Below are 26752 nucleotides of genomic sequence, written 5' to 3'. Positions count from 1 at the left end.
CTTGGCGCCTCATTGTATATCCGATTTACCCGTATAATCTTGAACGCAGAACCGTTTTTCAAAATCTTCTATCCTATTACTGTGTGCATTACTTAGCGTCCAGATTTCACTTTTGCACATCGCTGCACTCCAGAAAAAACATTCGGAATAGACGCAGCAACATTTATATTTGAAGCTAACGAGTTACTCTTTTCAGAAATTATTTCTTGCTATTGGCAGTTCGCATTTTATATCCTCCTTGCTTCGAACATCATATTTTACGAGAGGCATTCCGTAAGTAATTTTTCTTCTGAAGGCAGGTTGGTTTGATTCAGGATTCCCATACACCCTATCATTCCCCACTCTTTTGGCTACAAGATCATGTTTTTCAACATAGTCTCCTTTCAATGCGACAAGCTTACTCCACCACACTGGGAGGGCCTGTATGCCAGCATGGCACCACTTCACTGGTCGACCTCGGAGCCAACGTCTTCCTGCATCAATAACCTCCCTCTCATCCACAAACGAAGGAGAAATTCCTTAGCATTGTTCTGGCCACGAACACGCTCCCTTCAGTATCCTGTGGGACAACTGGCACTCTGGAGATGGGACAGGTTTGTGCGACCTTGCGATTATGATGGACGCCTCGCCCCACGACTCACATTCTGAAGGAGCCTATGAATATCTACGATGCTCTGGTTTTTCTACCAAAAGAGACACAATGACAGCCAACACACCTCCATTACAGACGCCATTTTGAAGCCTACGTATAGCGCCGTCACCTATTGGAAGGTCATGAAATTATAGGGGTGCAAGCGGGAATATTCCACAATGTCTCACAACAAATCCTGCATTTCAACCGAAATTGGTCAAGGGAAAATATGTGTTGCATTACTGATTGAACGCCCTTAGTATTTTACTGTCCAATAAGAAAAAAATCGACTGCTACTATTGACGTCTGGTTTCCTAATCTACGTTCCATAGCATCACCTGATTCAATTTGACTACATTCTGTTACCCTTGCCATTGTTATACTTTTCGTCGATGTTCATCTTTTGACCTCTTTCCATGATAAAATCCATTCTACTTAACTGTCTTTCAAGTCCTTTGCCGTTTCTGACGTAGTTACAGTGTAAACAGTAAACCCCAAAATTTTCGTTTTTCTCATTGTATTTTTAGTACTACTTTACCATATTTTTGCTTGGCTTCTTTTACCGCTTGGTCAGTGTAAAGACTGAATAACATCTGCGATATGCCACAAACTTGTCTTATTCCCTTCCCAGCTATTGCTTCCCTTTCATGTCCTTTGATTCTTGTAACTGGTTTTCTGCACAGGTTGTAGACAACCTATCGCTCCCTGTATTTTAACACTACTACCATTAGAATTTCAGAGTTTGTGTTGGAGTCAACACAGTCAGAAGTTTTTTTCTAAATCTACAAGTGCTAGAAACATGGGTTTACCTTTCATCCGCCTATCATCTAAGATAATTCGTAGGCCCAGTATAGTCTCGCTTGTTGCTAAGTTTCTCAGGAACCCAAATTGCACTTCCCAGAAGTCGGCTTCTACCCCTATAATTTCATGACCTTCCAATAGGTGACGGCGCTATACGTAGGCTTCAAAATGGCGTCTGTAATGGAGGTGTGTTGGCATGCATGTAAACAGTTTTTGTGTTAACTGGCTCACTGAGCAACTGATGGGGAAATACATTCTTTGCTACTGTCGTCCGCAGGCGCGATTCGACCGTAACAGTGTTGTAGTTTGTTCGTGACTTACGGTGATTTTGGCTGCTTGGAAGTGGATGACGGTGATTCCTACAACCCTTCAGAGCTTTAGTTGTCCTCCACTTTAGTTGTCCTAACCCTGTAGGCTATCGACGTTCACAGTGACTGCCTCTCCCCCCCCCCCCCCCCCCCCACCACCACCACTTCCAACTTTCGAAAAATGTAACTTGTCATTGCCCACCGCTGTTTTAACGTACCACAGATGCTTACGATTTTAACAATACTAACTGAAAAAAAATCTGACCGACTCCAAGCAGGTCCAGAGAGGACTACGCGATCCTTACAGGCTACTGTGTCATCCTCTGCATTATGGCGTCATTCGGATGCGATAAGGAAGAGGATGAAATTAGCAGACCGCTCTCCTGGCCTTTGTCGGCACGAGGATGAGTGGACCCCTTCAAATCCGCCTACCAAGGAAGAATCTCTGGCGGTATCGAGAACTGAATCCGGGTCCTCCACATGTCTGCGCTGACCATCCAGCTACATAGGCGGAGGAGTATTTTTTTTTTTTTTCGTATGCCAGTCATGATCTCTACCTTCCGCGGTTTATTTTAGGATAATGATGAAATGGTTTCCTCCTCATTTTTTGTCTGTTATGAGTTTCCCCCGGTATCTATAGTGTATGTCAAATCTGCAAGGTCGAAATTATAGACATGGTAAAGAATTCAAAACAGAGTCTTTTAGAAAGGGAATAGTGATCGGAAACAAGTTTATATACTCTGCTTCCAGTATTGGAATGGTTGTGCGGTCGTGTTGAAGCCATCCTCTTACGGACAACAATCATTACAATCTCCAGCAACTGTGGGAGAAAGAGTTGAAGGCCATGTAACGCGCTCCTTTCTAATGAGGCGGCGGTATCTTCCGTTAGTAGATCTTCTACCACGGTCCCAGCGCACAAGTTGCTGGTGATCTGAGACGAAGACGATTACTTCCCAACAGTTGAAAATACCATCTTTGTTGAAAGGCAACAATACAATTCGCAGGAATTTTGCTGCTGCAGTACTACACTGAATGTTAGGATTTGCGAGAAATGTACGCTTGAACGTAAACGCAGATTCTAGTCCAGCTTTCGTGTTGCGCTGTAGTATATCACCACGAACGGCAGTTGTGCACTGTCCTCAATACACTGCAAGTGGTTGTGGTGGTCAGAGGTGTCCTGTGTAGTTGTGAGTGCAATATCTGGGAGCTAAACGAATTTGATCGTGACCAAATTATTGGTATTAGTATGGTAGGCGCTTGCGCGACCAAGGGAGCCGAAGTGTTTGGCGGTCCACGAGGGGCAGTATCGAAGATTTATATCGCATGTGGGGAAATCTGAAAGACCTCCGCTATGTCACAACACAGAGGAAAGTGTGTGTTGTGTGGTGAAAAATAGAAGGACGACAGCTGAAGAAGTCTCTGCACAATTGAATGTCATCATTTGCGAACCATGTCATGCAAAAACAACATGAAGGCTGCTCCATAACCAGGGAACTGCAGGGTGAACGGGTATTCCAAAAACATCATCAGTGATGAAAAGGCCCCTTACAGGGAAACGTATTGCCGAGGCAGTAAAACCTGGACTATGGACCAATGGAAGATAGTCATTTGGAGTCTTGGTCATTTAGAGTCTTGGTTCACACTGTTTGCAACTTGTGTCCGAGTTCAAGTCCCAAGAGTGAAATATGGCGAGGGTTCGGTGTTGATTAGGGCATCAATACGGTGGTGTGCCGCGGACCTTATGGTTATTCTGCAACGTCGCATTACTGCCAAGTGTTATGTGACACCATTTTGGCTGATAAGGTCCAGCCCATGGTACAATGTTTATTCCCCAGTGGTAATACTGTGTTCCAAGACGACAAGGCACTGTTCACACTGATAGCATCGGCTTGTGAGCACAACAACGCATTGTCGCATCTCCCTGACCACCACAGTCGCTAGATCTCAATGTTATTGAGCCTTTGTGGTCTGCTTTGGAGAGAAGGGTGCGTAATCGCTATCTATCTCAGTCTTAGTTACTTGAACGTGTCGGTATTTGCAGGAAGAATGGTATAAGATTCCGTTGAAAACCATACGGAAACTATGTTTATCGATTCCGAGACCTCTAGAAGCTTTTGAATGACAACGAATTTCGTACACCGCGTTAGGCGTGGAAATGTGGTGTTTTTTTAGTGTTTCCATACTTTTGTACAATCCCTGCACCTCGAAGATAACGATCTGTGGAAAAACAGAATGGATTCAGTAAATTTCGTTCTTCTTAAACACAGTGATCTCTTTGTTCCGACGAAGTAATAAGTTCTATCGACAGGGGAGCGGGTGTTGATTCCATATTTCTAGATTTTCAGGGGTTTTTTGACATTGTTACTCACAAGCGGCTCTTAATCGAATTGTTGGCCACAGGAGTATTTTCTCTGATATGCGATTGGATTCGTTATTTCTTGTCAGAAAGGACACATTTCGTAGGAATGGACGGGAAGCCATCAAGTGAAAAACAAGTTTTATCTGGGCGTCCCCAAAGGGGCGTTATAGGCCCTCCGCTTTCTTCATCCATATCGCCGGCCGCTGTGGCCGAGTGGTTCTAAGCGCTTCAGTCCCGAACTGTGTTTCTGCTACGGTCGCAGGTTCTAATCCTGCCTCGGGCATGGATGTGTGTGATGTCCTTAGGTTAGTTAGATTTAAGTAGTTCTAAGTCTAGGGGACTGATGACCTCAGATGTTAAGTTCCATAGTGCTTAGAGCCATTTAAACCACTTGAACCATCTTCATTTATATAAACGATTTAGGACAAAATCTGGGCAGCACTCTTAGTTTGTTTGCAGATAGTATTGCCGTTTACCGTCTAATAAAGTTATCAGAAGATCAAAACCAACTGCAAAATGATTCATACAAGATATTTGTGTGGTTCAGAGCTTGCACGGAAAGATTTAGGTTTTTTTTCCAAATGCTATTTGGGAGCGGAACAGGCATGTTTAGTCCCACTGATCCATCGAACAGCATTAGGAGCTGTGTAGTTAATATTGCTAGGACAGTGGACTACAGATCGCTGAGAGACGAGTTTCTCAAAATTCATCTGGCTGAAAACAGAGTTACTATGTTTTTAAACGGTTCTGGTAGTATTTGATTCGTATATAGTGCAGCAAATCGCTTACATAGTAAACAGTCAGAATTTTAAAAAAATAAAAGAATCGCTTAAATTATTTTCACACAAAATTAGCATAGGTCACAAACATCAGCAACATGACCTCCATTCATGACAATATAGTATCATGGATATGCCTCTGCAGTACCTTCACGTGAAAGAGGCGAACTTGTTCATCACTTAACAGTAAATGAACATAGTGACCGTATGATCGACAATGTACCTAGTGCGATTTCCACTTGGTGTGTGATGTATACATAGTATTTTATTTACACGTAGAGATCTATTCAGAGATTTATAACTACTTAATTTCTGGTGTATACCGCTGATGTTTGTCCATATCTAAATGATTATTCCGCAATTCAGGTAATACAAGTTTCTGGTAGAGTGTTCGTAGAACCATTTTCGTTCCACTTTCTAATAACATGTGGGGAAAGTGAACACCTAAATCTTATCGTGCGAGGCCGGATTTATTTTATTGCGCTCATCATATTCGTGGCACTCTCTCCCCTGTTTTGCCATAATACAAAGCGAACTCAAGTTATTTGAGCTTTTTCTATGTCCTCAGTTAATCCTATGTAGTAAGGATCGCATACTACGCAACAATACTGCAGAAGAGGTCCGCTTAACTTCAGTGTAGGCAGTCTCTGCAGCATATTTGTTGCTACTTTTAAACGCTGTTTTTGACTCTTATTCCCCACAAAACTTTTTTGTGATGGTTTCAACTTCAGTAGTGCGTTACTATAATCCGTAGATATGAATGGAAACTACAGAGCTCAAATTTTTGTCGTTTACCGCATAAACGAAATTCAATGGTTTTTTAGTATTCTTCTGGAGGACATCACTTTTTGTTGTTTGGGATCATTTGCCACTTTTCTCACTATGCAGATATTTGGTCTAAATCATTCTGCAATTTGTTTTGATCTACTAGTGGGTTTACAAGACGGAACGGTGACAGAGACAAGTAACAATGATCTTACGCAACTGATAGAAGAAATTGTCTGGTGACCGTATTTACATGTATTTTAAACAAATGCTCATTGTTATTCCGTTTAGTGTTTTATAGTTTTATAACACGTACACGTGACAATTTGCGATACTGAACACCACAGTGACAATGTATGAATTGTTACTACAAGGTTATAATTATATTTTTAAATATTCACTGGATTTTTATGATTCTAGGTTGACATTTATTTGGCATTGGCAAAGATTCACCCTCTATTACTGGTGGCAAGTCAATGGAGGTTGAATATTTGGCACTGTCATCCACTCGTGTTGGAGAAACCTTAGAAGAACCATTACATGAACGAAGATTCCTAAATGATAGCCAGCAGAGAAAACATGCCCAAGCCAACCTGTCATCGCAGAACTGTGTTCTTCAATTCGCAATTAGAGAGACCCGCAGTGTATAAAAGATGAACTTCGAATGCTGAGTGAGGAAACGATGCATCCGTGACAGACTGCATATAAAGCGTTATCATCATTTGGAAATTGCGTTCAGTATCACTTATTGCAGTTGAAACTCGCAAAACGGAACACAGCTAGACGATCAGTAATAACTGTCGAGCAACAGCCCACGATGCATAAAGGGCAGGGTTCCGAGAGAAATCTGGTGATATGAAGGGAACTGACGGGCTGCAGCGTGAGGTATGGAGTTTCAGCTCCCGGCTGTCATCGCGCTCCCGTTCTGTGACTCCCAGTAAACGGCTGTTGCTGCCACTCATAACGGCCGTGGAGTAAGAGCTTCTAAACTGGGGAGCTTTACGCAAAACGTTACGAAAATTAACAATTTTTATAGGCTCATAAACTGGTGTAGCCCTACCGTGCGGTACAAGCATGTGGTGGTGAGAGTGAGAAGTATTGAGAGCTCTGGCCGATTGGCAGTAAAGATTATTAAGCAGAGAATTCCATCAGAACCGATGCATTAGCACAGAGGCGGAGAGGAAGGGATGGGGCGTTTCAGTTTTACGTTCCGCCGGCAAGGCGATTTCCTCATTGCTCTCGAAATGGACAAGATGGTGGAGAAAGATCGGCTTTGTCATTTTTAAACCGTCCAGATATTCTCTTGAAGCGTAGCAGTTTAGCAAAATCTAAATTTGCGTGACCGTTCCACGATTTTGAGGTATCTTTTTCGTCTATTAAGAGCGCAAGCAACCGTCATACCAGTGATCTATACTGCGCCCGCCAGTTCGTCAGGTTTACGAAATTGTAACGATTTAAAAACAAATAAATAGAGCTCTTGTATTATAAATAAAGTAAGCAGTCCAAAATTGATAAGTGTGTTTGTAATCACGTGTATGTGATCACAAAGTAGAGCATTTCTGCTTTTGTTTCATTTGAATATTGTTGAAACGTGGTACAGTACCGTTCCTCTGTCTATCAGAACATGTGACACAGCCTTCACAGAGGACGTCATTATACCATACATGTCTGCCACACATGAGGTATTTTTTCCACTATAATCTTCCAGGTATACTTGGATAATAATTGGTTCACCCAACTAGAACGTAAGTTTCGCGCTCAGTCCTGAGAAGACTGTAGCGTTTACGGCCGAAATATTTGTAGAAGACAAACTTCGGTTACAACTGAAATCCCATAGTTTCCCTTAGTTTATGCAAATCATTGGCAGTCATACAGAAGTGAAGGTTCAAATCAAATAAATCTTTCACAAAAATTAGTCGCAAAATCAGCAAGACGATTGATTTGGTGTTGAGTACTAACTCCCCAACAATCCATCTTAGAATTTGATATGAGGAGATGAATACGGTTCACCTACTTCCCTCACTTGGATATTATACTAAACCAGGGGTGGCCAAGATTTCGTCTCGCAAGCCATGCCCGGCTCCGAGAGACAAAGCGCTCAGCCTCTCTTCACATATCCCTCACTGTCACGCCATGCAATCTGAGCGTAAGGAGGGGGAAGAGGGGAAAACAGCGAACGCGCCTCATTTAAATAGCGATGCAAACGCACTGCATGCGACTTGGTTTCATATTTCACATTTCTGTACAATATAGGTCACAAACAAAACAAGTTTTCAGTATTTATTAATTATGTTTGGAGTGCCGAAGACATAAAATAATCTTTATCTGGCACAATATTTTAGCGTGCTGTTAGAGACAGACAATTTCATAGAGTGTCACACTCAAGTTGCCATGTAGTTGTCACTTATTCAAGTTCATAATCGAGAAAAAGGTCTTTCACAGAAATATATAGATCGAAATATTGCAGCATTTTACTCAGGAAAGGAATGTAGACGTCCTGAACAGTTTTAAGTAAAACGATTTGTCACTGAAACTGGAATTACCTTGCAGGTCAATCAGTCGCATCTGTAGATGCAAAGACCGCAGCTCGCGGTCGTGCGTTAGCGTTCTCGCTTCCCGCGCTCGGGTTCCCGGGTTCGCTTCCCGGCGGGGTCAGGGATTTTCTCTGCCTCGTGATGACTGGGTGTTGTGTGATGTCCTTAGGTTAGTTAGGTTTAAGTAGTTCTAAGTCTAGGGGACTGATGTCCTCAGATGTTAAGTACCATAGTGCTTAGAGCCATTTGAACCATCCTCACCATATCATAAATAAATTGTTTCTCACCTTGCAATGCTTTACTGTCGACAGTGTGAAGTCCACTTTAAATGCGAAGTCAGCAATCCATTCCGGATGTCATAATTTCCGTTCCTGCTTTCCTTTTTCCTTCATAAATTCAACAATAGCGATTAATGAAAAATCGTTCCAGGCGTGCCCCTTGACTAAAATAATGTACTTCGCACTAATATATGAAGTCTCCATACTCTACGTTCATTTCCATTGAAAACTGTCGCAACTCACAGTGGAATAATTGGTGCGACTTCAGGAATTATACTATTTGTACCACCAATTTCTTCAAGTGCTCCGTATCTGCAAAATTAGCACAAAGTACTTCTTCATATACAGAACAATGAATCCCGCCTGTCGATCGTTGTAATTTTTTGCCCTTTCATTGTCATCTAAATGTTTAAATTCTCTCTGCACGGGATTGCAATGGCGTTTCATAGCAAGTAAGCAATATCCGTCCCTTATGTGAACTGAGAATCTCAGCCCTGTCTTACGTCATTCCCATTCATTTTAAAGGATTGTGACGATAAGATGGCTATACTGTCTCTTTTTGCACAAACAGCCACTGGACATATGAACGTCCTTCATACCTCGATGAAATACCGAAGGGTAAACAGCACTGACACCACGATTCTGCCGAAATCTGAAAGTGGAGCCGACAGCAAGACGTCGCACCGAAATGCTAAATGAAATGTCTCGCTGTTCCGAGTACTTCCGAGAAGGACCGAGCAGACCCGAGTGACAGGCCGGTGTTTTGGCACGCCCACGGCCCGCACACACAGCAAGTGTGAAGTTGGGGACGCCATGGCGGGTCCTGCGCTAATTGTAAAGATATTTGAAACTGAATCCTAAAGATTCCAGACTGTACCATGTGGTGCATCATGCACTTTCAGGTGAAAAGTTAGCAAGCCTCTAAGATCAGTCCTGCAAACATATCCCTTATTTATAACGAGGTACTGGATCGAATAACAACCATCTCCAGGGAACTGGAGTGAAGTTCCTCCATCCTTGCCAACAGAAAACAAAACAGATAAAATAAGGAATGAGTAAGTCTTAGGATACTTCGGTTTAGACAAAAGACCTGCTGGTGACGCAAAAGCTGGAGCGATTGCACTGGTACATGCATACGAAGTGGATAGTTAGCCACAAGAACCCCTTCCGTTTTCTTTGCTCATCTCCCACATTTTGGTCCATTCAACTTCCCCCACTGTGATCTGACCTTTTTCTGCACCGTGTGGATGGAATTTCGTTATAGCACCATACGAGAAGTCTACTGTTTAAGTGATCATTTCCTGTCTGCTGCAACTATTATTTAATAAAACGAATCGTAGAAGCAGCCATAGCTGGAACTATAGTCGGATCGGAGTAAGCCGCACTCAAAGAACAGCAGTGCTGTTGCCAGCTGTCCGCTGCGTACTAAATGGTTCAAATGGCTCTAAACACTATTAGACTTAACATCTGAGGTCATCAGTCCCTTAGAACTTAGAACTACTTAAACCTAACTAACCTAAGAACATCACACACAGCCATGCCCGAGGCAGGATTCGGACCTGAAACCTTAGCAGCAGCGCGGTTTCGGACTGAAGCGCCTAGAACTGCTCGACCACAGCTGCCAGACGGCTGCGTACTGCTAACGGCTGCGGGTGAAAACAGTATTCGTTTCTTTACCGGGCGACACTGTTGTTCGAGGCACCTTTACTCGCTCACAACTGAAAAAAAGCGTCTTGATGCAATCGACGGGCATACTAAAGACTCTGCTCAAAACGTCTGTGAAAAGCCTCGTTGGATTTTCGAAGTTGTTTCCATTTCGCGACTGATCGTTCCTCACTTTCCAAATAGCCCTCGTAAATGCAGAATATAAATGCAGAGTAAAAGGTGACGTGGCTAGGTAAAGTTTTCAGCCCTTCTCAATTGATAAACAAACCATCGTCAATGATGAATGTCATGTCTGCGTTAAGTCGCGAGCTGACAGTTTTCGAATAAAAATTGGCTCTTGTTTGCCTGTTCCCAGCAACAAAATGCCCTTCATAGATGTTGTTCAGCCGCGTTGGATTAGCCGAGCGGTCTAAGGCGTTGCAGTCATGGACTGTGCGGCTGGTCCTGGCGGAGGTTCGAGTCCTCCCTCGGGCATGGGTGTGTATGTTTGTCCGTAGGATAATTTAGGTTCAGTAGTGTGTAAGCTTAGGAACTGATGACCTTAGCAGTTAATTCCCATAAGATTTCACACACATTTGAACATTTTTGATGTTATTCAGGGAAGTACTGGGTCCTGTAGTGACAAAAGCCAACACTCTCCAGGTGCTCATTTGCCACCAACATAGCAGCTGACAACATAAGCTACGAGTGTCCCATGTGCTGTCGAAGCGTGTGCTGTAGCGGCCGTCCGGGTACCCGATATCGACCAACACTTCTGCAGTAATCGAATCCATACTGCTGTATATGTCTGTTAACGTTCAACGAACACTGCGGGGGGAAAACTAACCAGAGACAGAACGGAGCATTACTGACTGCGAGCTTGAGGGACAAGAATAAATCGTGCATTACTGTAGTCAACAGAAAGTACCGCGAGTGAACGGGAGAAGACTGTTTCCAAACAAGATGCACGGCGCATACTATCAACATTTTCAGTCATCTGTATAGTACATAGACTAAGATAAATTGGGTAAGACATCGTACAAAATACAATTATTCCGTAACGAGACACTGGTGGCCACAGATTTCTTGTACCAAAGTACTTAGAAAATATCCCTGAAGAACCTTCGATGTTTTGTCGATGCTGTTGGCGTTCACCCTGATTACGTAAAATTCCAAGTCGCATTGCCGCCACCGTCACCCCTCCTTCTCCCTCAGGCCCGAACGTCACCTCCACCCACCCTCTGTCTCCGCCAGCTGTTTTTCCGCTTCAATAGGCACGAGGCCCGCTCTGGATGAAAGGATTTGGCCTCTCAGTGATGTGGAAAGCAGAGGCACACAGTTTTCAGTACGCAATATCTGGTAACCAAACCAGTATCGTTCATGGACGGATTTACTTATGGTTATTAACAGCGTAGACAGCTTCGTATTCTTGTATGTAGCCATTCTGCATAAGACAAAGGACATTAGGATGTACAGGTATTTACGTATGTAGCTACAACTTACTTTCAACTTACATTTACGGTTTTACGTATGTCAGTCCTTTTACGTAACTATACATACTTTGACAACATTCATCGGTTGTGGATACACATTTGACAAGCCATATCGTATCGTCTCCCGTAACTAATATTTTTACTATTATATGTGCGGTGTATGTTTTGTCAGACATGTCCGTAAGAACAGACACCACACAGTCAAAATACCGCGGCCGTATATATGCATGATCAGAGGGAAATACAGACGCCAGCCTCAGAGGGCATTGAAGTAATTTAGTTGCGACAAATGGAAATTAGTTCCGGACCGGGACTGGAACCCGGATTTCCCGCTTTATGTGAGCGGTCGCTTTAACGGTCCAACTATCCGAGCACCCTTCAAATCCGACCACATCCCCTACTTGTCACACGCTCCTGCTATAGCGCCCCATGTCCATTTTCTTCATTGCTTGCAGAATATCGCATGATTCCCGCATTAGGTCGGACCTAGGGTCCATCCTCACTCACTATATCATGAACGGCCGTCGAGGCTTAGGTATTACAGTTGTACGTGTGGTATCTCCCAGTCATGATTCCACGGACGTATAGACACGGTGATTCAGATACGCCTATCTATTTCGTTTTATGCAGCCCGCAATTCTATATATCAGGCCTTCAAAACCCACATGAGAGGTTTTCATATTTTCTCGCTAACTAAGCCCAAACTCTTGCTCGTACAGAAAAAATAAACAGGTCCTTCTTGTAAGAAATTTAATGTAGTTAATTTTTTTACTGGTATACGTTTTCGCCAGAGGCCTTAGTTTTCGAATTACTCAAGAGAAACGTACAAAAGTGACCTTCAAACGAACCCCCACCATCTCACTCAGCACCTACCGATTGGGATTTCTAGTATGTTCGTCGTGGCACTCCCTCGTTCCACTGTGCAAATATTTGAAACTGCATGAATTATTTCCCACATTAGACCGTGTTTGTTCTTCCCCAGCTTATAGAGCATTTACAAATCGTGAAACTGACTTTGGTGTAAATTTTACCTCACAGTTTCGTGAATTCCAACAGCGTCAGATAAAGTTGCATCGTTTTATCCGTCAGGCCTTCTGACTACCAAAGTACTGTGTTTGTAAAGGTTAAGTTTGGATCGAATCGTCAACGTAGTTAGTTTTAGTGTAACGTTTAAAAAGTGGTTTTTTGTTTCATTAGCCTCACGAGCACGTTTTAAGTTAATTATGTCAACGAAATAATGGACATTTCTGGTGGCGTAATATTCCAATCAATCGATACGAGACGCGCGGGATTAGCCGAGCGGTCTATGGCGCTACAGTCACGATCTGTGTGGCTGGTCCCGGCGGAGGTTCGAGTCCTCCGTCGGGCATGGGTGTGTGTGTTTGTCCTTAGGATAATTTAGGTTAAGAAGTGTGTAAGCTTAGGGACTAATGACCTTAGCAGTTAATTCCCATAAGATTTCACACACATTCGAACAATAGATACGAAAAATGTTCGAATGTCAGACATATTTCATGTATTCCGAAATTTCTGAACAGTGGTAGTAACGGAGCGCCATGAAGAACATACTAGAGATCCGGTCTTGTGAGGGATGAGCGTGGGGGTGAAGGTGCCTTTGAAGGTCACTTCTCTACGTTTTTCTTGGATAACTCGGAATCCTTGGCCTCACAGTACAAAATTTAAGTAAATTAAATTTCCTAGAAAAAAGTCATGATAATTTTTTCTGTGGGACCAATAGTTTCCGAGTAGCGAGCTAGAGAATTTGCAAATCTCGCGCATGGATTTCAGAAATAGAATTGCGGGCTGCATAAAACGACGTCGGTAGGGGCAGCTGACTCACCATGTATACAAGAAGTACCTCTTGCAGCTGCATCAGGGCATTCATCGAATAATTCATCGAATTATTTTATGCCTTCTTGCGGCGGACGTCGGTATTTCTTTTTCATCACTAATAATTATGCTCTCCAAAGCTCATTCTCTGTGTGTGTTTATGCCCTTGTTTCATTTTACCACTGTCGTGACCCACCACGTTTTCTGCCCCATCTGATCGTGTCCGTATATATTGTGGCTGGAGTTTTTATTTTATTGTTAGTGGAATGCTGGTTTTGTTATCATAGGACTCGTACTCATATAGAATGTGGAAGCACATGTATACTTTAACCACCATACGCATTTGCACTCAGATCTCCATATGCCATCGACTCGGCTGCGCACTTGTGTTTCATTTTAATGCCACAGCCATGTACTCCCATTGCCTGAGCAGGCACACTAATCTAATACCTTCCCCCTCAATCTTGGGCAGAATATCCAACTTTACTTCACCCCATCCCACCCCACCCCCGCACCCTCCTCCTGGCCCCCTTCTATCACAGCATTGTTAGAATCATCACCATGCCCAACGCCAAAAACCACAATTAATAACTTTTTCTGCATACCTATAACTCCAATACCAGCTTCCTTCCCCCATATTTCGTCTCCTCTCCACCATGATCTGCTCGCATCTACCCATTACGTCCATTATGCAGAACTGTCAGCGTCATCTTCATCAACTAGTCACTACCTGGCAGCCCAGCGAACGTCAGTTCCGTCGTATCAGCGTCACTTTGTATATTAATAATATAACAGGTGATCACCTTCCGGTGTTACTGTCAACACCGCTTTTATGTTAAAAACCTGCAGGCCGAAGAGCAGTTAGGTAGATGCTGCCAGGCCACTCCTGAATGGGGGAATGTAATTAGGAAGAAAGGACTGCTTGAACTATGTTCCAGAGCGTCACGACGTAAAGTTGTAGACTGGCCTTCAACATCACACGTAATTATTACTTAAGTTTTCAGTTTTAACAAGATGTTCCTTCGTTTTTAATTCCGGAGTATTTCATATGGCGGAAAGGTTTTATTGCAGTATGCTTGAAAATGCAATAGTAAAATATATTTTCAATAGCCACAAGCAGAATGACTACATTCAGTAATCACATAAGGATTGTGGACTGTCTTAATGAAAAAAGCGTTCTGTGACGTTCTGCCTGTGGAGGCATTAGCCGTGGAGTTGGCCATATTGCAAATACAGATCTGTTTCCTGCTCTTTTCGGTTGCAGCTTGTACGTCTGTTGTTCACCACCGTAGCTAAGTGGTCGGTGTGTGTGACTGTCATGGTCATACAGAGAGCTTGGGTTCCATTCCTGGTTCGGCCATGGATTTTTCCTTTTTTGTTGTTCTGAAAAACAATGCACTCGGCCTCGTGGTGCTGTTTGAGGAGTCACTTGAGTGAGAAATAGAGGCCCCAAGGTGTGGGAAGCTGCGTGATCAGCCCGTGTTACTCCACAATGTCTATCTGAGTAACCCCATTGGCAGAGGTACGCAAGGCGGTCGGTCGGTAGTGAATGGTCCGTTAACGCCAATTCGCTGAGCTGAGTAGCTGGTTTGTGCCACTGTTCCTGTGCGCCCTCAGAAATTTATCCAGGTAAGGGTGGGGGGAGCGGGAGGAGGGGGGGGGGGGAAGTGGAAGAGTAAAGACTCTAAAATGAGAAATCTGTAATGAACAAAAACTCTGTACTCCAGATCGCTGGAGGGACGGGAGAAAAGCGTCCCTTTTGTGCCCCACTCCCCTCTCCCTCCTTGCAGCGGGCGCCTATGCCACTGTAGTGCGCTAATAATACTCCACAAAGGCTAGCGGCTTATAAATGTTTGTTCGGGGGTAGAAGCAGCTGTGTTTGAGAAATAAACGGGGTAAGTCTCGCTAGTGCTTCGTTTATGACAATCTCTTACACAAACTTCTGCAGCGGTGGGTTTCTGTTTCAAAGACTTCCGTTACCCTCGAAGCCAAGAAATTTTCCTATACAACTTCGTTTAGATGTGGCTACAAAGAACACGCTGAAACCGTAAATTACATTTTCACGCTGCAGTACCTAAGAAATAAAACAAAAAACTCTTTTGCAGAAAATTGTTCCTTGTGTTACATCTTATTTGCCACCAAAACCAAATATAAGACTTATCATCACTTGCATTTACTGTGCGCATTAACTGTTGTCTCGCTTTAAGTAGTCCGGTTGTCATTATCAAATGATACAAGCTACTTAGCGCAGCGGTAAAACGGGGGGAGGGTGAATATGGCGCAAATCCCAACACGGCCTTAAACATCCATGTTTTGCTTCTTTTCATAAATCTCTTCAGTTGAATATTAGCATAGTTCATTTTTGAAGGATACCGCAGGATCGTACCCCACTTTGCCTAATCCGACCCTTCGCAAGTAGTTCATACTAGGCTTTTCCTCCAACTTTTCTTGTTGTCTGCAGCTGGTGCCAGAACTCAGTTTTGAGGTTTGCTTCGACCTTCTTCTCAAAGCTGTGACGAAGTCATTCTTATGGTTTCTCTGTGACATTCATCAAAGCACACGCGGAGGGAGGGAGGGAGGGGCTGAGCGTGTTCCCTTCATATATCAGTACCACTGCTGTCGCTTCAGCTAACACCTCTTCAACAACCCTCTTTGTAGTCTCAGCCTTTTTTTGGTTATCCACAGTCCTTCTTTTATATATTTTGCTTTCTATTGTCAAGAACGGACGAAATCCATATGTTTCCTCGAGACGATTCTTATTCAGTCCAGTAACTGTTGCTGTTTCCTGTCGTTCCATTAGTAACCCTAATGAGCCAAAATAATTAAGAGCACTTGTAACATTTATGGCTAATTAGTTCGGGGCGAGCTGTAAAGTTCTGTAATAAGCCTGAAGCCATGCTGTTGGATCTGCATCTACGTACAGAAAGGTCTCTGTTGGATTCCTTTCATGTTAATTTCTTAAATCTGTTGTCATTTACGGCATAAATTCCTCTTCTAAATTTACTGTGGTGTGAAGCAGGCCACTAACAATGCTGTGCGTTTGTTTTTCCTGCTCATCCGCATTAACTTGGATTTTCCTACACTCACAAATCCAGCTTCCATTCGTCACACATTTGGGAATTTCCAATTCAGTCCACATTAATGACTATCTATCTAAATGAACAATAAAATGTTCTTCGTATATCCTGTGAGAATTGCTTCAAAAGTTGCGGTAGAGAAAGTCTATAAGTACTATCTAGACAGAACAGAACAATAGTTTACAAGAACCAGAGTTGCGTATTACAGCCATAGGTAGAGTTACATAGGACGTACATAGTGACATACATTTAAAAACGGAGAGTTCCATATTCTTCAGAGTAGAATGTAGGGATATAGTTACGTAATTGAGTTTTGAGCCGCCCTTGGCATTCTAAGTAACAAGAGAATTACATTAGAGGCCGTGGGAGCTATAGCTTGATGTTGACAATGCTGACGAATTACTACAGTAGCTTATACGCTTCAGCATCGTTGGACGCTAACAAAGTTCGGAGGTTCCTTGGGAACTGATGACCAAGAGCTCGAAGATTACTAACAAGAACGTTTGTGTGGTGAGTGTTCAGAGGACACTGTAGAAATATATGCTTCGGTTCTTCTTCTCTGAAAACACACAGAGAGGTTACGCGTAGGCTGAGCCGATGCAGGTGTTTGTTCAACTTCAGTGATTTAATTTCAGACGCGCTATAATTGCGTGACTCTCCATGATGTTTGCATTTTGTTAGACCATGGTACTCTTGGAATCGTGAGGTGAACTAGTGAGTGACTGCCTTTGATTTTAAATGTCCGCGATCATTCCACATGCCAGGCCGATGACAACCGATTCTGAGCATAGGTATCACATTAGTGAGAGAGTGTTTATCATATTTAATTAGTCCATGTAGCGATGCTTACTTTGTTGGGGCATTTACTAGTTCATTTCCAGGTATCCCAGAGTGGCCGTTCATCCATACCATCAAGAGATTGCACCTGTTGCTCTAGACCCGAAACACAACGTCGACAACAGCTGTAACTTTGAGGTTGGTACAACTGGTATGATGATGTATAGTTGGGTGTAGGGCTGACATACACTACTGGCCATTAAAATTGGTACATCAAGAAGAAATTAAGATCATAAACGGGTATTCATTGGACGAATGTATTATACTAGAACTGACATGTGATGACATTTACACCCAATTTGGGTGCATACCTCCTGAGATATCAGTACCCAGAACAACCACCTCTGGCCGTGATAACGGTCTTGATACGCCTGGGCATTGAGTCAAACAGAGCTTGGATTGCGTGTACAGGTACTGCTGCCCATGCAGCTTCAACACGATACCACAGTTCACCAACAGTAGTGACTGGCGTATTGTGACGGGCCAGTTGCTCGGCCACCATTGATCAGACGTTTTCAGTTGGTGAGATATCTGGAGAATGTGCTGGCCAGGGCAGCAGTCGAACATTTTCTGTATCCAGAAAATCCCGTACAGGAGCTGCAACATGTGGTAGTGCATTATCCTGCTAAAATGTAGGGTTTCACAGGGATCGAATGAGGGGTACGAGCCACGGATCGTAGCACATCTGAAATGTAACGTCCACTGTTCAAAGTGCCGTCAATGCGAACAGTAGGTGACCGTGACGTGTAACCAATGGCACCCCATACCATCACGCCGGGTAATGACGAATACACGCTTCCAATGTGAATTCACCGCGATTTCGCCAAACACGGATGCGACAATCATGATGCTGTAAACAGAACCTAGATTCATCCGAAAAAATGACGTTTTGCCCCTCGTGCACCCAGGTTCGTCGTTGAGTATACCACCGCAGTCGCTCCTCTCTGTAATGCAGCGTCAAGGGTAACCGCAGCCATGGTCTCAGAGCTGATAGTCCATGCTGCTGCAGACGTCGTCGAACTGTTCGTGCAGATGGTTGTTGTCTTGCAAACGTCCCCATCTGTTGACTCAGGGATCGAGACGTGGCTGCACGATCCGTTACAGCCATGCGGATAAGATGCCTGTCGTCTCGACTGCTAGTGATACGAGGCCGTTAGGCTCCAGCACGGCGTTCCGTATTACCGTCCTGAACCCACCGATTCCATATTCTGCTAACAGTCATTAGATCTCGATCAATGCGAGCAGCAATGTCGCGATACGATAAACCGCAATCGCGATAGGTTACAATCCGACCTCTAAATGGTTCAAATGGCTCTGAGCACTATGGGACTTAACATCTATGGTCATCAGTCCCCTAGAACTTAGAAATACTTAAACATAACTAACCTAAGGACATCACACAACACCCAGCCATCACGAGGCAGAGAAAATCGCTTACCCCGCCGGGAATCGAACCCGGGAACCCGGGCGTGGGAAGCGAGAACGCTACCGCACGACCACGAGATGCGGGCAATCCGATCTCTATCAAAGTGGGAAACGTGATGGTACGCATTTCTCCTCCTTACACGACGCATTACAACAACGTTTCGCCAGGCAACGCCGGTCGACTGCTGTTTGTGTATGAGAAATCGGTTGAAAACTTTCCTCATGTCAGCACGTTGGAGGTGTCGCCACCGGCGCCAACCTTGTGTGAATGCTCTGAAAAGCTAATCATATGCATATCACTGCATCTTCTTCCTGTCGGTTAAATTTCGCGACTTTAGCACGTCATCTACGTGGTGTAGCAATTGTAATGGCTAGTAGTGTACTATCAGAGTTGATAACTATTGTGACAGACTATGAAAGATTATAAAAGTTGTCTGCTGTAGACATCTGTGTGAATAGTAGAGCTTCGAAAGTGCCAATCAGCTCGGCTGTCATAATAGTGGAATGTAGATCCAGCTTGTCTAGGCCTTGTTCTTGGCTTCGGGGTACCCGATAAGCACTACCAGCGCCTTCACTAGAGTTGGACTCATCTGTATACACCACGCACGAATCGTTGTAGTAAGACAGGAATTCCATTGTTGTTGCTTTAATTGAATCCTGTTTTTGATATGTTAAACTGGTAGAGGAGGAGGAGACTAGTGTTAAACGTCCCGTCGACAACGGGTCATTAGAGACGGAGCACAAGCTGGGATTAGAGAAGGACGCAATAGGAAATCGGCTGTGCTCTTTCAGACGAACCATACCGGCATTTGCCTTAAAAGATTGAAGGAAATCACGGAAAACCTAAATATGGGTGGCCGGTCGCGGGTTTGAACCAGCGTCCTCCCGAATGCGAGTCTAGCGTGCTCGGTACGTTAAACTGCTCCTGGTATCAATCGGCAGAGTCGACATTTTGTATGGCCTGTGATATTGTGGTAGACGAGGACTTTCCCACCCCTGGTACCTTAAGGTCTGCATATCTCTACCTTTGTATTCAGCCACGAGGGGTGAAAGTTGCTAATTTGTTTAATATCTTCCGCCCACACAGTGGGATGTTAATTCCCGGATATTTTTGTCAAGGTGCTCATATTCGTTGAACGAGTCGCAGGAGGAATTTCTTGCACAGGAATATTCGTCGCAACTTTAACGGTAATTCTTTCGCTTACAAATAGTAAAGCGTTGGTTGAAATTGACATGAACGCCCCAGTAACTATATGCAAGGCTTCGCGCTGCATATTATCGAGTCTCTGTATCATCGGAGTCTGGGGGTCGGTAGAAGGAGCCAATTATTAACTTAATTCGGCTGTTAAGTATAACCTCCACCCATACCAATTCGCACGGAGTATCTACCTCGACTTCACTACAAGATAAACCACTACTGACACACACAAACACTCCACCACCAATTCTGCCTAATCTATCTTTCCTGAACACCGCCTGAGACTTCGTAAAAATTTCTGCAGAACTTATTTCAGGCTTTAGCCAGCTTTCTGTACCTATAACGATATCAGCTTCTGTGCTTTCTGTTAGCGCTTGAAGCTCAGGGACTTTTCCAGCGCAACTACAACAATTTACAACTATAATTCCGACTGTTCCTTGATCCAAGCACGTCCTGTAATTGCCATGCACCCTTTGACATTGCAGCCCACCCCGTACTTTCCCGAGGCCTTCTAACCTAAAAAACCGCCCAGTCCACGCCACACAGCCTCCGCTACCCGTGTAGCCGCCAGCTGAGTGTAGTGAACTCCTGACCTATTCAGCGGAACCCGAAACCCCACCACCCTATGGCGCAAGTCTTGGAATCTGCAGCCAATGTGCAGTAATGTGCTAAAGTAACGTCGATTTTTACTGACAGGCTGCGTGGCTGTGTGATAGAACGCTCGCCGTCACGCGGGGGTTTTAAGTTCGATTCCCAGTTGATGGAAATTTTCAAACAGGTGAATGATCCACTAGCAATTCCGTGAAAGATAAAATACACACAGAAAGTAAAAAGTTATTAGCGCTCGAGATTGGTAACCAAAGTTTCGAGCCTCGTTAAGCTGTTTAAATATAAAATTCAACAAATATATGCTAATTAAGAGATATCTAATTGCTGTTTTATGAAACGTAGACGTCTTGTTACTTATAATTACATATCGCATGCAAACATAAAGTTTCATTGTAAATATAAATTCTTAATTACTTATCTTTCTTATAAGAGATTGTTTAAATTGAAAACAGTTACAGATTAAATTCTTTTTCATCCTTATGTATTTTACGCTTCATGGAAATATTGGTGGAACAAGTATCTATGTTTAAAATTTTGGCACGGCTGGGAATAGAACCTGTGACACACACGCGTATTAAAAACAAGCACCGGCCGGTGTGACCGTGCGGTTCTAGACGCATCAGTCTGGAACCGCGTTCGCAGGTTCGAGTCCTGCCTGTCTGTCGCTCGACACTGCCGAACCAGCGCTGATCTTACAGCCGATCCATTTCGCCCGCCATCCAAGTTAGGCGTGATGCGATCTCCGCAGTGCTTCGTCTGCCTTTTCTTCTAGCTATTGTTTTTTGTACAGCTGCTGATTAACACTTTTGAAATAATAGAATGATAGCCTGCTGTTGAGAGATGCTTGTACATGAAATACAAATAAATTAACAGTTTAATTTTTCTAATATTAATAACAGATTATCATTCTGGCGCACAACTTCCGAACGCAGCAGTCAGTCTCGGAAAAGGACCGCAATTTAGGCGGTCTTTCTCACGATACCCGTACCGAACCAGCCACCTGTCATAAGTACCTCACACCACATTATATCGTCTTGCCACTGCTGCCTTCTCAACTGCTCTAAACCGTGCCGGCCGCGGTGGAAGAGCGGTTCTAGGCGCTTCAGTCCGGAACCGCACTGCTGCTACGGTCACAGGTTCGAATCCTGCCTCGGGCATGGATGTGTGTGATGTCCTTAGGTTAGTTAGGTTTAAGTAGTTCTAAGTTCTAGGGGACTGATGATCTCAGATGTCAAGTCCCATAGTGCTCAGAGCCATTTGAACAATTTTTGAAGCTCTAAACCGAATATGATGGCTGTAAAGCCGGAAATATTACAAACTGGTTAGGTAGTAGCAGAAAACGAATATAGTTCATACTGGGAAGGATCTGTCAATCTTCAGCGGAGTATGCGTTGTTTCGAAATTTCTTGGCAGATTGAAACAGGGATTCGAACCTGGGACTTTTGGTCTTTCGTGGGTAGTGTTTCTCCGACAGACCTATGAAAGCACAAGTCACAACCCGCCCTTACAGCTGTTCTTCTGCCAGTACTTTTCTGCTAACTCCTAAACGTTAGAGAAGTGTTACACACTTTGCGGGACTAGCACTCTTTTAGGAAAGGACAACCCAAGTCGTAGAGCATGAAGTTGCACTCCGCGGCGGAGTGGCATATTGCGACTGTGTCGTATACCGGGACTCGAGCTTCACCTCGCTCCTGTGCTCTTACCGTCGCAGCTACCCGAGCGCGACGCACAACATAGATAGCCGAAGTCACGGGTTCGAGTCCCGGTCTAGCGTACAGTTCTAATCTGCCAAGAAGTTTCAATACATGATGCTTCCAGTGGATAGCAGTTTTTTACGATGAGGTGCAAAGTCTGCGAAAACTGGAGTAACAGAGTTGAATCACAGATAATCTTTCTCTAGAGATTCTCCTCTCCATGGCGAACAATATTTGCTAGTGAGCTGCAGTTATCAAGTGTGGAAAACCAGTAACAAAAACGATCTGCTCACGGATGGGTCTGCCAAATCTTGGAAGAAGACCCTCGTGAGACCATCACATGCCACGATCGATTTCTGTCCGGAAGAGGTAAGGGCTGTGTCGCAGAGCGAGAGTTGTTTTTCTGTGCGCACACAAAGAAGAGGAGACGGCAGCAAGCAGCGGGAGCGGTCGGAGGCCCTAACGCGGTTAGCCGCTAATCAGGTCCATTACCTGCTCAAAGCAGCCTCATTTCATTAGCCCCTGTTTACACGGCCGAGGCTAATGTAATATTACGGCCCGCCCGTGTCTCATTGATGGAATTAAATTCCTCACATCCTCGAGATGGATTTCTGAGAGACGAAACACTGTCCTCCGCCAACGTCGTGCGCTGGTCACGACTACTTCTCCCTCCCCCCTTCCCTCCCGCTTTGTGTGTGTGTGTGTGTGTGTGTGTGTGTGTGTGTGTGTGTCACACGAGAGAGACAGAGAGACCCACGTTTCGGTTGTAATTGCAACACAATTGTCGCAGTTCTAGTACAGCGTTTATAAGGACATCGTTACGGCAAGATGTGGCAGCAATAGTGTTGCCGTCAACATTGCTGCAATGAGACTGCAGTACACGGAAATTATGCGAGATGATCCAGAAATATTGCAGATAGAGCAAGCTGTTTAGGTAGTTGCCGAAGTATGGCCCAACCATGTTCCCATCCGCTGAGGATAGAGAATCTTTCGTACGGCCAGACCGTATCTATCTCTGTTCTTGCGTTTAGATGCTTCCCTCCCGCCCTCTACCATGCTACGCCCTTTCTCTCGCGCCGACAGCGGTGCAGGCCGAAATCACGGCGTCCGAGCGGTGAAACAGTATCATTTAGATTCAGACTCAAAGATGACGTGCACGAGGAGGAACTCTCTTGCCCTCTGGAACGTACATCTGGGTGAACGAGAGAACTAGATATTTCAGAAACGTGGTACATACATCTACGGGCAGAACTATGGCAGATGCAACTCCTGTACACAAATAAAATAGTCTAGAAAGGGAAATTTTCAAAGATATCTTTGTAGTAGATGTGCAGCAGCAAGCAATAATTGTAGTCTACATCGCTTCTGGTTGTAAACTGTTTTCCACTATTACTAGTCACGTACCAAAATTCTGGTCACGGACGTTATGAAATTCATACTTATCTCACTGTACAGGTGAACAAAAAAAATATTAACGTAAACATTCGATTGTTATTTCAGACTTAATTAATTCCTTGAATTAATGAGAAGTGCACTTTGGAAATGTATATCAAACATGTATATGAATCACCAGTAGCCAAAAACTGAAGGGTTCTTAACTAGTATACTGTCTTTCGTACGCCGGCCGGGGTGGCCGAGCGGTTCTAGTCGCTACAGTCTGGAACTGCGCGACCGCTACGGTCGCAGGTTCGAATCCTGCATCGGGCATTGATGTGTGTGGTGTCCTTAGGTTAGTTAGTTTTAAGTAGTTCTAAGTTCTAGGGGACTAATGACCTCAGAAGTTAAGTCCCATAGTGCTCAGAGCCATCTGAACCATTTTTTGTCTTTCGTACTGGCATTCAGCGTCGCGATTCTACTGGATAATCTGGAATTCTCACAACGTTTTACTTGGAAAAATCGGGGAAAACTCGGGGAATATCAGGAATCTAATAAAATCTCGGGGAATTCTGAGTTTTTAATCTAGTATTAAAACTGTGTTTTATTGAATTTTATGTCACATATTTTAAAATACTTACTATTTCAAAGTGTGTTAATTATATGAATATTATTCTATATAAATCATCGATGTTTGAAAAACTGCGGTTAAACTACTTCTTCTGAGAGGGATATACACTAATGAGCCAGAACATTATGACCCCCTACCCAATAGCCGGTATGTCTACCTTTAACAGGGTAACAGCGGCGCGCATCGTGACGTGGAAGCAGTGAGGCGTTGAAAGGTCGCTGAAGGGACTTGATACCACGTCTTCACATCCAAGTCACCTTACGGGGAGGGGAGGGGAGGGGAGGGGAGAGCGATGAGCTCTGAACTCTGATCTCTGATGCTACGTTCAATCACACCCCGCAGGTGTTCGATCGGGTTCAGATGTGGCGAGCTGAGGGCCATCACATCAATTGGAACTCGCCACTGTGTTCCTCGAACCATTCCATCACACTCCTGGACTTGTGACATGGTGCATTATCTTGTTGAAAAATGCCACTGCCGTCAGGAAACGTGACCTCATGAAGGGGTGTACGTGGTCTGCAACCAGCGTACGTCCTTGGCCGTAATGGTGCCATGCACGAGCTCCACTGGGCCCATGGATGCCCACCTGAATGTTTCCAGCCGTCGCCAGCTTGTCTCCCTCCCGCAATACAGGTGTCAAGGAGCTGTTCGCCTTGAAGACGACAGATTCGCGCCCTCCCATCGGTAGGATGAAGAAGGTATCGGGATGCATCAGACCAACCAACGCTCTGCCACTGCGCCAACGTCCTGTACCGAAGATCACGTGCCCTTTCCAGTCATAGTTGCCGATGTCGTGGTGTTAACATTTGTACATGCATGGGTCGCCGGCTGCGGGGGCCCATCGTTCGGAGTGTTCGATGCGCAGTGTTTTCAAACGCACTTATACTCTGTTCTGTTTTGTCAGTCTGCCCAGCCTAAGACATCTGTAAAGATAGATGGCCGCCCAACCCCATGACGTGTGGACATGATTTCACCTTGGTTTCGCTACGTGTTGAAGACACCACAGCACACCCGACAAGTAGTGCATTTTCCGAAATTCTCGTGTCGAGCCTCCAGGTCATTACAACCTGTCCTTGGTCAAACTCAGATAGACCGTGCTCCTTCCCCATTCTGCACACCGACAGCTCGCTCACTGATACTACATGCAACATACATGTCTGACTAGCAAGTCATTTATTGCCAGGCGACGCTACTATCGCCTGGACGGATTTATATCCATTGTAGGCCGGTGGACATATGTTCTGGCTGATCAGTTTAGTTCAGCTGGGAAGAAAGAAGGATCGTTTTTGTGGTATTTTGTCCTGCCCTGCCCACCTCCTTCGCACTCACCATGAATTTATCACGAGCTTCTTGGCACCATCTTCTTCCTCACACCTGGAATGTTTGTAAAAAGTTTGACCAGCCACCCTGCTCTTACCAAATCTCAGACGAATTACTTTTACAGTATGCTGAAAACAGTGTTCTGTGAGTCGTTCACTTAGGCACCAATAAAACTGGCCACCCTCACACATTTCTAAGTCCAGCCACCACCACGACCTAGCAACTCTGTAGAATGCGGAAGTTTCTGGGGAAAATGTTATCTTCCCCTGGAGCTCTTACAGTGCTGTATCTGCTCGTGATCTAGTAGCAAACGTCGTGCAACGTAGACGCACAAGAAGTCGCATGTTTGAATCTACTCCTTCTTTTTTAACCGAATTTCGGCTGTCTGTTAAAAGATATCCGAGTAATGTAACCACAATTTGCTTCACTTTCTAACCCATCATAATTGCAAAAACTTTCAGAAACATTTCCGCTCAAGCGTCCGTGGCTGAATCAAGATAAGAACAATTCATGTTCGAATGTTTTCTCTCCTTACAGAGGCTGCTTCCCACCCGCCATCAGGTGCAGTCCCAAGAGGTGATCAACACGCGGCATTAGGCATGTATCTGCTCTCTCTTTCATAAATACATTTTTTTTCTATTGTACATTGATTTTCCATTTGCAATAACTTCGATAAACCGAGTGAACATCATGCTGTATTAAACAGGCGTAGGTTGTTATGATTGCACGTAGACTGGTAATTATCTTATTTGAAGCTCCTATGTGCGCCTTGCAGTTGCGTACTGGATTTTGTTTTGCATGCTTGATTCTTATTATCGTTGTTTAAACGTTATAGTCGTAACTGTAGAAAGGTCTGTCATTTGCAGCATATTGTTCGCTTTGGGTTTAACAGATGAGTGAAGGCAGCGGAGGCAGCTCAAGACAATTGTGACGGGGTGGGGGTAGTGCTATCAGGCAAATTATGTCAGAAAATAATTTTCTTCTTTCAAGAATAATTTTCCGCTTTCAGGAAGTGTCGATAATTTACGTGTGTGAATAATTGCTACCATTTACTTTAGTGCGATGTTTGCGTTTAATCGGCAAGGTTCAGAAGACGGGTGCAGGAGTACTGCATGCTCTCATTCAATTCAACATGTAAGTTGTGACTATTACTGCATTTTTGCAT

General features: G+C 44.2%; 1 protein-coding gene across 4 annotated transcripts in view; it reads left to right on the top strand.

Moving 5' to 3' along the window:
- LOC126298779 (1-acyl-sn-glycerol-3-phosphate acyltransferase alpha-like) overlaps positions 1-26752 on the top strand; it is a 689206-nt gene that overhangs the window by 313271 nt on the left and 349183 nt on the right. Inside the window, exons 3-4 of one of the 4 annotated variants that reach the window (XM_049990238.1) lie at positions 17381-17474; positions 26125-26184. The exons of 1 other annotated variant lie outside the window; for it this stretch is intronic. The gene's annotated coding sequence lies outside the window, so the exon portion shown is untranslated. The remainder of the gene's footprint in view (positions 1-17380; positions 17475-26124; positions 26185-26752) is intronic. 2 more of the 4 variants (XM_049990236.1, XM_049990237.1) reach the window with 2 other exon arrangements.

The sequence above is a fragment of the Schistocerca gregaria genome, chromosome X, assembly GCF_023897955.1.
Source record: "Schistocerca gregaria isolate iqSchGreg1 chromosome X, iqSchGreg1.2, whole genome shotgun sequence".
Lineage (NCBI taxonomy): Eukaryota > Metazoa > Arthropoda > Insecta > Orthoptera > Acrididae > Schistocerca > Schistocerca gregaria.
Note: the sequence above shows the minus strand (reverse complement) of the source record. Positions and strands in the feature narration are given on the sequence as shown.